This window comes from Tasmannia lanceolata, unplaced genomic scaffold (assembly GCF_043159265.1).
Source record: "Tasmannia lanceolata isolate RefF3 unplaced genomic scaffold, GAP_Taslan_0.1 ptg000005l, whole genome shotgun sequence".
Taxonomy (NCBI): domain Eukaryota; kingdom Viridiplantae; phylum Streptophyta; class Magnoliopsida; order Canellales; family Winteraceae; genus Tasmannia; species Tasmannia lanceolata.
In genome coordinates this window covers 3,093,000-3,103,345 of record NW_027518682.1, presented here as the reverse complement: position 1 = coordinate 3,103,345, position 10,346 = coordinate 3,093,000, and the positions used below count along the sequence as shown (strand labels likewise).

Below are 10,346 nucleotides of genomic sequence, written 5' to 3'. Positions count from 1 at the left end.
CATCCCGAAATTTAAAACCACTTGATAAGTAAAGCTGAATGTGGTACACAATGACGTTACCATGTCGCCCCTTTATGCATAAAAGATTAATAATTATAGGAACTCTAAAGAAAATTATGTGATCTGATACTTTTATGTTCAGATCTGCCATTTTCGGAGCATATCTCGGGAATCGGAGACATTTCAAGAAGGAAAATCAGAGAAATTGGGAAATGATTTGGGGTAATACCTTGTTATCGGACCTAGATTTCAGCTTTTTGAAAACTGCGTTTTTATCGTTGAAGCTATTAGAAGCCATGAGGGCGAGAGAGATTCCTCGAGAGGAGGAAAGGGTTTTGCACGACTATGCTCGCTTTGCAGTTTGAAGTCCACCGAAATTCCCCGTCCTCCGATTTTGTGAAATTTTATGATCGTATGCCAAAATTACCCTCTAACCTTTATTAAATTACACAGTACTTCGGTGGGGGGCTGCTAAGAAATGAGAGACTCTTTTCAATCTCAAAGGTAGAGGGCAATTTTTCAATGCTGGAAGGAAGCACATGCATGAAATCAAAACTTTTGATATAGAAGTTATATATTACTCTATACCGAGGGTTAGTATCATCCTATGAAAATAATTTCGGCTCACAACCTATTTACATTATGGCTCATAAATGGACGGTTTGGATCATCCTATGGAGTTGGCCAAAAAATTCCATTTCACCTTTTGATACCGTACAAACATCAAGAAGGACCCACATGGTGTTTGTCCCATGCAAGCATAGCAAACGTCGTCCTATACATAAAAGACTACAAAAATCAACGTGTGTGTGTGTGTATATATATATATATATATATATATATATATATATATGAGGAAACTTTAAGCTCACCAAACTTATGGTGAGCTAACTTGCCCAATCACATGGGGCCCCACTTTGTTAGGATGATCCAAACCACATTTGAAAGTCCCTTACATAGATGGGGGGTGTACCAAAAATCAGCTCCATAGGATCATCCTAACCCCTCCATTTGTGGAGGACAAAAATGGACAGACACAAATCTGCCCCATTTTTGTCCTCCACAAATGGAGGGGTTAGGATGATCCTATGGAGCTGATTTTTGGTACACCCCCTATCTATGATAAGGCCTTGCAAATGAATGGTTTGGATCACTCCCCAAAATGTGGGACCCATGTGACTTAAGCTCACCAACAGTTTCCTCTATATATATATATATATATATATATATATATATATATATATATATATATATATACATATAGAGAGAGAGAGAGAAGTGTTTCTGCGCAGCTAGGTAGAGAGATATCTGCGCACTATTCCATTAGCTTGTAATTGTCATATATCAGTAGTATTTTCTTTGTAATTGTCATACTTTGTCACCCTTTTTTAGTAATTTTTCATTTAAAACTTACCATTTCTATCACAAATCTAATAAACCGTAATGATTACTATTTTTTTTTCTACTTTTCCTCGCAACATTTGCACCCATTTACTTCTTCCAATCTTTGCATCCGGACGGGCCACAAGCCGAGCAAGTGGAATCGGCGAAGGTGGCTAGCAAATTCCTGTAAAAGAAAGAAGGGAAATGTTATCGGCACTACTTATTTTGATGAGGGCACTCTTACTTTATTAAAAGTACGGTATGGACCGCAACATAGGATGATCCAAACCGTCCATTAGATGGGGCACAACCTTTTATTTCGAATTTGCTTTGCGTTATGTCGTAAATGCCTTCCATTCGTAAATGCTCTTTTATAAACAAGAAAAGTATCGTAACTCTCTCTCTCTCTCCCACTCCCAAAACGAACCAGGAAAAGCTAGGGTTTTTATTTTCTGTATGTTTCTGCGTTTTCCCTCTTTCCTCTGCGTTTTCCCTCTTTCCTCTTCAATCGTACATAAACAAAGAGGACAAAAAACTAGGGTTTCCCATAACCCTCGACGGAAATTTATATCTCCACCGCGGCGGAAAGATCTTCCTCCACCACGAAAGCTTTGGCCGAGACCCAACTTTGGGCTTCCCTCTTCCCTCTTCGTCCACGGTTCTTCCGCTTCGTCAATTGTCTTCTCCACTCACGAGGATCCAAACCAGGTAAGCTCAGCTATTTATTGTTTTTTTATTTTTTTCCTAAATCTATTTTTCCTTTTAATCTATATTTCTTCTTCACTTGGGTTTCTAATCTATTTGTTTTTGTTTTCCTTCAAAACCCTAATTTTTGTGAGTTCTTTAGGGGTTTAAGTTGAGGATGTATTTTGGTTGGTTTTGGATTTTGAGAACCGGTTCTGAGTCTTGAGTCCAATAATTAGTTATGGACTCCCAATTGGTTCTATATGGCTATTTGATGGAATTTTAAATTGCAATACCTTTTGAATGGAAATCGCTTATTTCTAAGTCTTGCAGTGGTTGATGTTTTTATGGATTTATGTGTATGGATTCCTGCAATCCTTTTAAAACCCTCTAGTCATCTCTTTGGATATTTTTCAATCCTTTTAATACCCTCTAGTCATCTCTAGTTCTACATATCTTTTTATCGACACAATCAATTAGGATGATTTCAATTAAGGGTCTGTTGGTTTTGGATTTTGAGAACCGGTTCTGAGTCTTGAGTCCAATAATCAGTTATGGACTCCCAATTGGTTCTCAAAATTCATAAGGCTCCATTTTGTGTACTCTCTAAGCAAGTTGGGGTTTTCTCTCTGCTAAGTCACTCTTTGCATTTTTTCATCCGTGAGTCCAAAGCTGAGTTCAATACTGATTATTGGACCCAAAATTAAATGTAAAAATTGATTGAGGGTATCAATTGTATCATATCAGTTCTTTAAATGCATGGTATTTGTTACTTCAAATATGCTGTTTTGATCTTTTTTTATTTGTGGTTTGTTGGTGGTGGTTTGTTTGTTTATGGGTGGTGGTTTGGTGGTTTATGGCTGGTGGTTTGGTTGTTTCTTGGGTATTTGTTTGGTGGTTGATGGGTGGTGGTTTGGTGGTTAATGGCTGGTGGTTTGTTGGTTTATTGCTGGTGGTTTGGTTGTTTCTGGGTGGTTGTTTGCTGGTTTATGGTTGGTGGTTTGTTGGGTTATGGCTGGTTGTTATAGAGTAACCTTTGATGGATGATTCTTTGTCTCCCGCTCATGTGTTTCCTGTCGACGAAGTATGTGGCACATCCTCAAGGTTTGTTGAGGACGCTGTGTCGCAAGCATGCGGCTTATCGATAAATGATATTGATGAACACGCCTTAATTTTTGGTGATCAAGGGGAAGAATTAAATGAAGGTAACCAAGTAGAAGATGTTGATGATGGGAATGGCGAGGAGAGTGTAGCGAAGAAGCCGTTTGTTGGCCAGGTGTTTGATACCTTTGACGGTGCCTACGTATATTATAATACCTATGCCCTGAGTAAAGGTTTTGGAGTGCGCAAATCTAGTACAAACAAGTCGACCAAGACAAATCTGAGAACATAATCTGAGATGGGAAAACGGAAGTGTAGTGGTTGTGGGGAGTTGGGACATAATCTGAGAACATGTAAAAAGAAAGCCAAGGTTTGACTTTGAGTTCTTCTCTATATGCACATACTCTCTTCTTTCTATGTTGCAATTTTCTCTCCGATTATTACTAAATTTTTATTGGTTCTAATAGATGGGTACACTGCACGAGGGGGAGGAGGAAGAGGAAGAGGAAACGGAAGATATCGCTTCGTGATGTTGCTCCTTTCACTAGGTATGTGGTAGTATCTTTGTGAATGTTTTGTTTTGTACATTGATATTTTGGATACATTGGAAGATGGTGGTTTGGATTTTCATGGTGTTTTGTGACTGAAAAGCTTATTTTAAGCAGAGTTAGCTTTTTTTTTTTATTAGTTATTGCTGACTGGACTTTTTTCTCTACTCTCGCAATAGTTTTTTTTTTTTTTCCTCATGAATTATAGGATTGTGAGGCTCAAATGGATACAAGGGTTATACTTGTTGATTTTCACGGTGTTTTGTGACTGAAAAGCTTGTTTTATAGCAGAGTATGGCTATTTTTTTAATAGTTATTGCTGACTGGACTTTGTTCTGTACTCTCAAAGTAGTTTTTTTCCCCCTCATGAATTATAGGATTTTGTAGTTACTGTAACACTCAGTTTGTATGATGCACAACACTTTACAAGGCAATAAACCAATGTAAATTCATCAAGGAAGCTTAATACTTCCCAGGATCTTTGCTTGAAAATACCCACTTACACCAGCTAAAAAAATTTATGAGAAATGGGGGAGAAAAATATACCTGAATCTAATTAAACTGGGTGATTCGCATGGGACTTTTGAGCGATTATATATCTCTTTTGTGACCGAAAGCTTGCTATGTAGCAGAGCATGACTATGTTTTATCCTTATTTCATCTTATACTTCCATCTATTTTTATTTTCTTCCTTTAGAAGGTGAGTTTTCTACCTATTCCATTCCCGGTCTTACCTTTGCTTGTATTATATGTGCAGGGATCGCGACAAGTGTTTTTTGAAGCAATGCCTATTTGAAGCACTTTCAAGTTGAAGAAATCAACTGAACTGATGTGAAATTTTTGAACTTCTATCTTGAGTTGTATGAACTGAAAAGAACTGCTTGTATGTACTAGTTCTTAGTGAACAAAATGAAATGAAGACGAAGTCTGTAATGTTGAACTTGGTGTAGCTGCTAGGCGGTCACTTATTGAACTACAAGTTGTTATGAAAGCCGGGCAAGATTTCATCAATATTCCAATTTAAGGGAGAGTTTTGAGAGAGCAGCGAAATAATTTTTTTGTCTCCTATCAGAGTTTTTTGTCTCCCATCACAACTCAAACCTTTAGATATGAGTTCAATATATAGCTAACTTTTTGAGTCATCTATATAACTGCCAACAATTTTTTCTTTTTGAAATGGATAACTGCCAACAATTGTTCTTCTCTTAAAGATATAACCTTATTAGTTTCAAATGGATTCCATGTCTCCACTTTTGTTTTAATTGCTAGACTCCTTGACGAAGCTACTTGTCTCTCCTGAGTGCTGACACAGAAAGAGTTTACATTGTGGTCTGTTGACAAATAAGATCCCACATCTCTTGGTACTCCTCCCAGTCCCAGACACGTTGATTAAGTGGTTTTATCTGGAAGGACGTTTTTGGCCACCAAATTTACACTGGCTGAAAATTCATAAGGCTCCATTTTGTGTACTTGCATTCCATTTGACAAGGCTCCATTTGATTAAAAACAAACTAGTGTTGCTGCAATTCGAGCCTAGTTACAAGGTGGACGATTCATTGTACCATATTCCTCAACTCTAGTAACATGTATTTCAGAACCATTCAAGAGAATAAGCAGCAACACAACTCAAACCATTCATTGAAAATTTCATAAGGTTTTTCACATTTATTTAGATCTTCACTTCTCTTTTAAAATCAGGAGTACAAAGAAGATGATTAAAATCAACAAAACAAATACAATGAGATATATGATCCATTGGAAATGTCCGCAATCATCTTTACCATGTAATAAGGGTTCACAGGATTCGTTGCAAAAAAATGTGATTTTTACTTGATTTCAAGGACATTGATTAAGTATACTAGGTGCGAAATCTTGATTCGTAATGCAATAGAAAAAGAAGGTCCCAATTTACTAGCTTTTTTAGGAGAAAAATAAATTCACACCCCTGTATGGCAACCGTGATTGATGGCAAGAAGAAGAGAAATGGACAATCTCACAGTGAAAGGTGGTACCCTCAATATTGTTAGGTGGTTGGATCAACCCTCTAACATTCAGATCCGAGGGTTAGGATCAACTTACGGAAATGATTTTTGGGGCACAACCTATATGGGTTTTGGCCCATCTAATGGACGGTTTGGATCATCCTATGTTGCGGTCCATACCGTACTTTTAATAAAAGGTTGTGCCCCATCTAATGGACGGTTTGGATCATCCTATGTTGCGGTCCATACCGTACTTTTAATAAAGTAAGAGTGCCCTCATCAAAATAAGTAGTGCCGATAACATTTCCCTTTTTTCTGTTACAGGAATTTGCTAGCCACCTTCGCCGATTCCACTTGCTCGGCTTGTGGCCCGTCCGGATGCAAAGATTGGAAGAAGTAAATGGGTGCAAATGTTGCGAGGAAAAGTAGAAAAAAAAATAGTAATCATTACGGTTTATTAGATTTGTGATAGAAATGGTAAGTTTTAAATGAAAAATTACTAAAAAAGGGTGACAAAGTATGACAATTACAAAGAAAATACAACGACATATGACAATTACTGACATATGACAATTACAAGCTAATGGAATAGTGCGCAGATATCTCTCTACGCAGCTGCGCAGAAACACTTCTCTCATATATATATATATATATATATATATATATATATATATATATATATATATCAGTGCCCTTTTACAGCCTTGATCTAGTTGATAGATCACCCTTCGACATAATAGTTTAGACCCATAATGTTGCCTTATGGTGGGGCACCATTTGGTATAGCCAGCCTTGCCCCTCTAAATTGCTTTGGATAGATAGGAAAGACATTTCTAAATTCCATTCACTTTACTTTTGACGTGATAGAATTTATGTAAAGGTTACTAAACCTGAAGTAAAGCAAAATCTGTATAAAAGGAACCATGCCTCCATGTATTGTTATTGTTTGTTCTATTTTAGTGATACCGGTATTTCGACTGCAGTGAAAAAGATCTTTGATACCTTACCTTAAATATCTATGATTACTCCCGTTGACAATTGTTCTGTGTATCTGATGGATACAGAAAGATCATACTCCTACGGTTCTTGTATCTCCCTTTTGTCATTTGTCAATCGATTTTTCTTTTTATCTTATCCTCTCTTTTGCTCCTTGATGGCCAAACGATTGGATCTTTCATAACCATCAAATTTCTCTCTCCTTTTGCCACTCCTTCCGGATTTCATCATCAATATTCTTGAAAAATATCTCTTCAATTATTCATGGGCTGTGGGTAGCCAGTCAAACATTTCGAAATAATTGATTGATCAAGGGGGAGTTTCCAATTGGTGTGTTTTTACTAAGTCGGGCCCGACGAGGATTACTTTACCGTGTCACACATTTGTCACACGTTACTTGACCTAGGCAAACGTGTCACGTTAGAAATTTTACTTTCAGTGGGGCCAACGACATTCACTTGACTTGTAGAAATTTTACTTGACTTATGCTGCCATGTCTCACGTTAAATTTTACTTTCGGTGGGGCCCGACGACGTGTACTTCACCAGGGCTACCGTGTCTCAAGTTAGAAATTTTACTTTAGTGGGCCCCACGACGTTTACTGAACTCCATCGGATGGTTCTAACCCTATGATCTAATACGATGTTTGTTGACGAATATTTTTCGCTTTTTATTAGTTAGAAATTATTTTAATTTATTGAAATAGGATTAATCCTGCAATAAAATTTGATGGCTCTTGAGCATGGCTTTCGATGTTGTTTGTTTGACATGTCTCTCTTTGTGTGATTCACATCCTATGGGTGTCTTCTTTTACTTCTATATGTGGATGATATTATTGTCACTGGCAGTGACATCGGTGGTGTTCGCTCCTTGATTACGTATCTCTCTCGACACTTTGATATGAAGGATCTTGGTTCCCTAAACTTTTTCCTCGGCATGGAAGTTGTTCGGACAATAATCGGAGCCTCCATATTACACTTACACAGACGAAGTATACCCTTGATCTCCTTGATCGTGCATCCATGCTCGGGGCAAAACCTCTTACTACTCCTGTTTGTCTTGGTTCTAAGTTGTCTTGCACTCATGGTGCTAGGCTCTCTGATCCCACATTGTATCGTAGCTTAGTTGGCACCCTTCAATACCTCACTATGACGCGTCCGGACATCTCCTACGCCGTTAATGATACCACTGTACACTATGAGGCAGTTAAAAGGATCCTTCGCTACCTCAAAGGTTGTATTGGCCTTGGCCTTACACTTCGCCCAATATCAGCTCCCTCTCTTATTCCCTACTTTGATGCTAACTGGGCTGGTTCACCTGATGATCGTCGATCTACCACTGGCAGTTGCATTTATTTTGGACCCAACTTGATTATGTGGTGCTGTGGACCCCGATCCAGAGGACGATGGGCGAGGGACACGAGATCCCACGCCGATCCTCTAAGATCTCCACAATGTGAAGGAGAGCTCTACCAAGGAACTCTCGAAATGGTGCCACTCACAGCATGGGTGGCGATATAAATGAGATACTTCTCGATTCAAGGACTAGCCCGGAACCAAGATGTACCTATAACAAAGAAGAGTCGCCATGCAAGGAAATAGGCCCTGGATCCCATGAAATACTCTGTTGCACGGATAACCAGAGATACAAAAGTCCGTGCATGATAACGAATGGGGAAGGTGTTAAGCGCCCCCAATTCGCCCAAGTGCAAGCACCTGGTCTCTTATGCCATTTTTAATTAATTTTGAAGAGTTTTGGGCTACAATCATGTGAAATGGGAACAAGTATCCCCGAGAAAACGTCTATCTAAGCATGCATGACCCGGGGATGGGCAAAAGAAAATAAACATCCAAATCCTAACTCACCGCATCTAATCCTAACCCATCACATCTAGGAAAGCAGTAACATCCACACGCACAGCTACAGCTAAGCAGATAATCAAGATAAGATGAATAAATGCTACGACTAAGCAGGTGAGAGGACAGATAAGCACAACAGTAAACTACCAAAGCAATAGAATAAACACATAGCATGCGAGCCTATGTAAGAGATAATGCTAAGAAAATAATAATCAATCTCATGCTAGGAAAGTAAACAAGCTAACAGTAGCACATAAGAAGTCAAAGATAAACACACAATGAGCTAAAAGATACAGGGAAAGAAATGAATCGGAAAATCAACGGTACATGAGGACCGAGAATGGCAGGGAAAAGAAAAGGGAGCGTACGATAGGCTCAGGGAGCGATTCTAATAAATCAAGCTCAGCGATCCTGATCCGCTAAAGATCGGATAAGTCTCACGATCGTCATAGCCTATCGTTGGGCTCAGCGAGGACAATCCCTGTGAAGGGGCCATGCTACGTCGTCGCCCGTCCCAAAACCCGATAAAAAGTCGGAAAACCGATAAAACCGGAAAACCACGATCAAAATCGGAAATGAAATGAAAGGAAGGCTCTGAGTGACCTGGCAATCATCATCCTTGCCCATTTTGATTTTTGTTGTGAAAGGTTTGAAAGATTTTTTGGATGTTTGAATGATTTTTTGAAGGGTTTAAATAATTTTATTGAAAAGTTTGACTGAACTTGGGATGACGGTCCCAAGCTGCCTACGTACCCTGTGAAAAGGGATCAAGCCAACGTAGTTCGAAACAGCTTTTCCGAAAAACGCTTTTGTTGTTTTTTTATGTTTTTGTTGTTTTTGAATTTTTATGTATTTTTTATCCCTTTTGATTGAAAGGGGGTTTTGGCTCAGGAGATTGCCGTCCGTCATCGCCTAAACCCGAACAAGTGTTCCTAAAATCGATGGGATCCCGAAATGTAAAGAGTATCAAAAGGAATATGCAAAGGATGTACTCAAAAAGAGAAGAAATCATGAATCCTGAATGATGTAATAAACCTAACGAGATGGAAACCCATAAGCTCCACAGGGAATAAAGAAATAGAAGGAAAAGAAAACCCCTCAAGTCCCATAAGAAGTGCTAGTTTCGAAAGAGAAGGGACCCGTAAGTCTCGTAAGAGGTCCTAGATAAGGAGAAGAGACATAAAGGGAAAGGGGTGGCTCAAGAAATATTATGTCATCGCCTGGTTCCGACGACATGATCCGCAGATCAAATAATCTCCAAGATCATATGGGAATCCGTAAACACTGGATAGAAATCAGATGAGGCCTCAAGGTCATGAGAGATAAATCAAGACTACTCAGATATTCCATGGCTGCATTTCCACTTTTGAGACATGATAGTAATATGCGAACAAAGGACGATACTGGGAATGATACTGACTCAGGAATCTTCTAAGGGGTTGTCTCCAAATGAACTGGACATGATGAAAGATGGTGCAAAAGAAAATTAGCAAAGTGGGGTATACTAAGCCAAACCGAATGAAGAAATTTGGGTATTTTGACTTGCCAGCCGACTCACGGATTTTCAACTAATCTTGACGAGTGCTCTCACTAACAACTTAGCATAATCAAAACAATGAAACTTATAAACTCAAGTGCCAATCTCCACTGATTTCTCCTTCAACATGTGTAGATAACTTCATAACCCAACTGTGCTCAATGAAGAATCACCCAAACCCGTTTGTTTCACCATGGACAAACTGATTTGATTTGGATGAGGGTGGAGACTTGTTCCATAAATTCAGCCAACATGG

At 38.7% G+C, this 10,346-nt stretch overlaps 1 long non-coding RNA gene across 1 annotated transcript; it reads left to right on the top strand.

The window, feature by feature from the left end:
• The first annotated feature begins 3,094 nt into the window (after positions 1-3,094).
• LOC143876483 (uncharacterized) lies at positions 3,095-4,849 on the top strand. The gene is made up of 3 exons (XR_013250393.1): positions 3,095-3,538; positions 3,636-3,716; positions 4,474-4,849. It is a non-coding gene; the product is annotated as an uncharacterized LOC143876483 (long non-coding RNA).
• Positions 4,850-10,346: the final 5,497 nt, after the last annotated feature.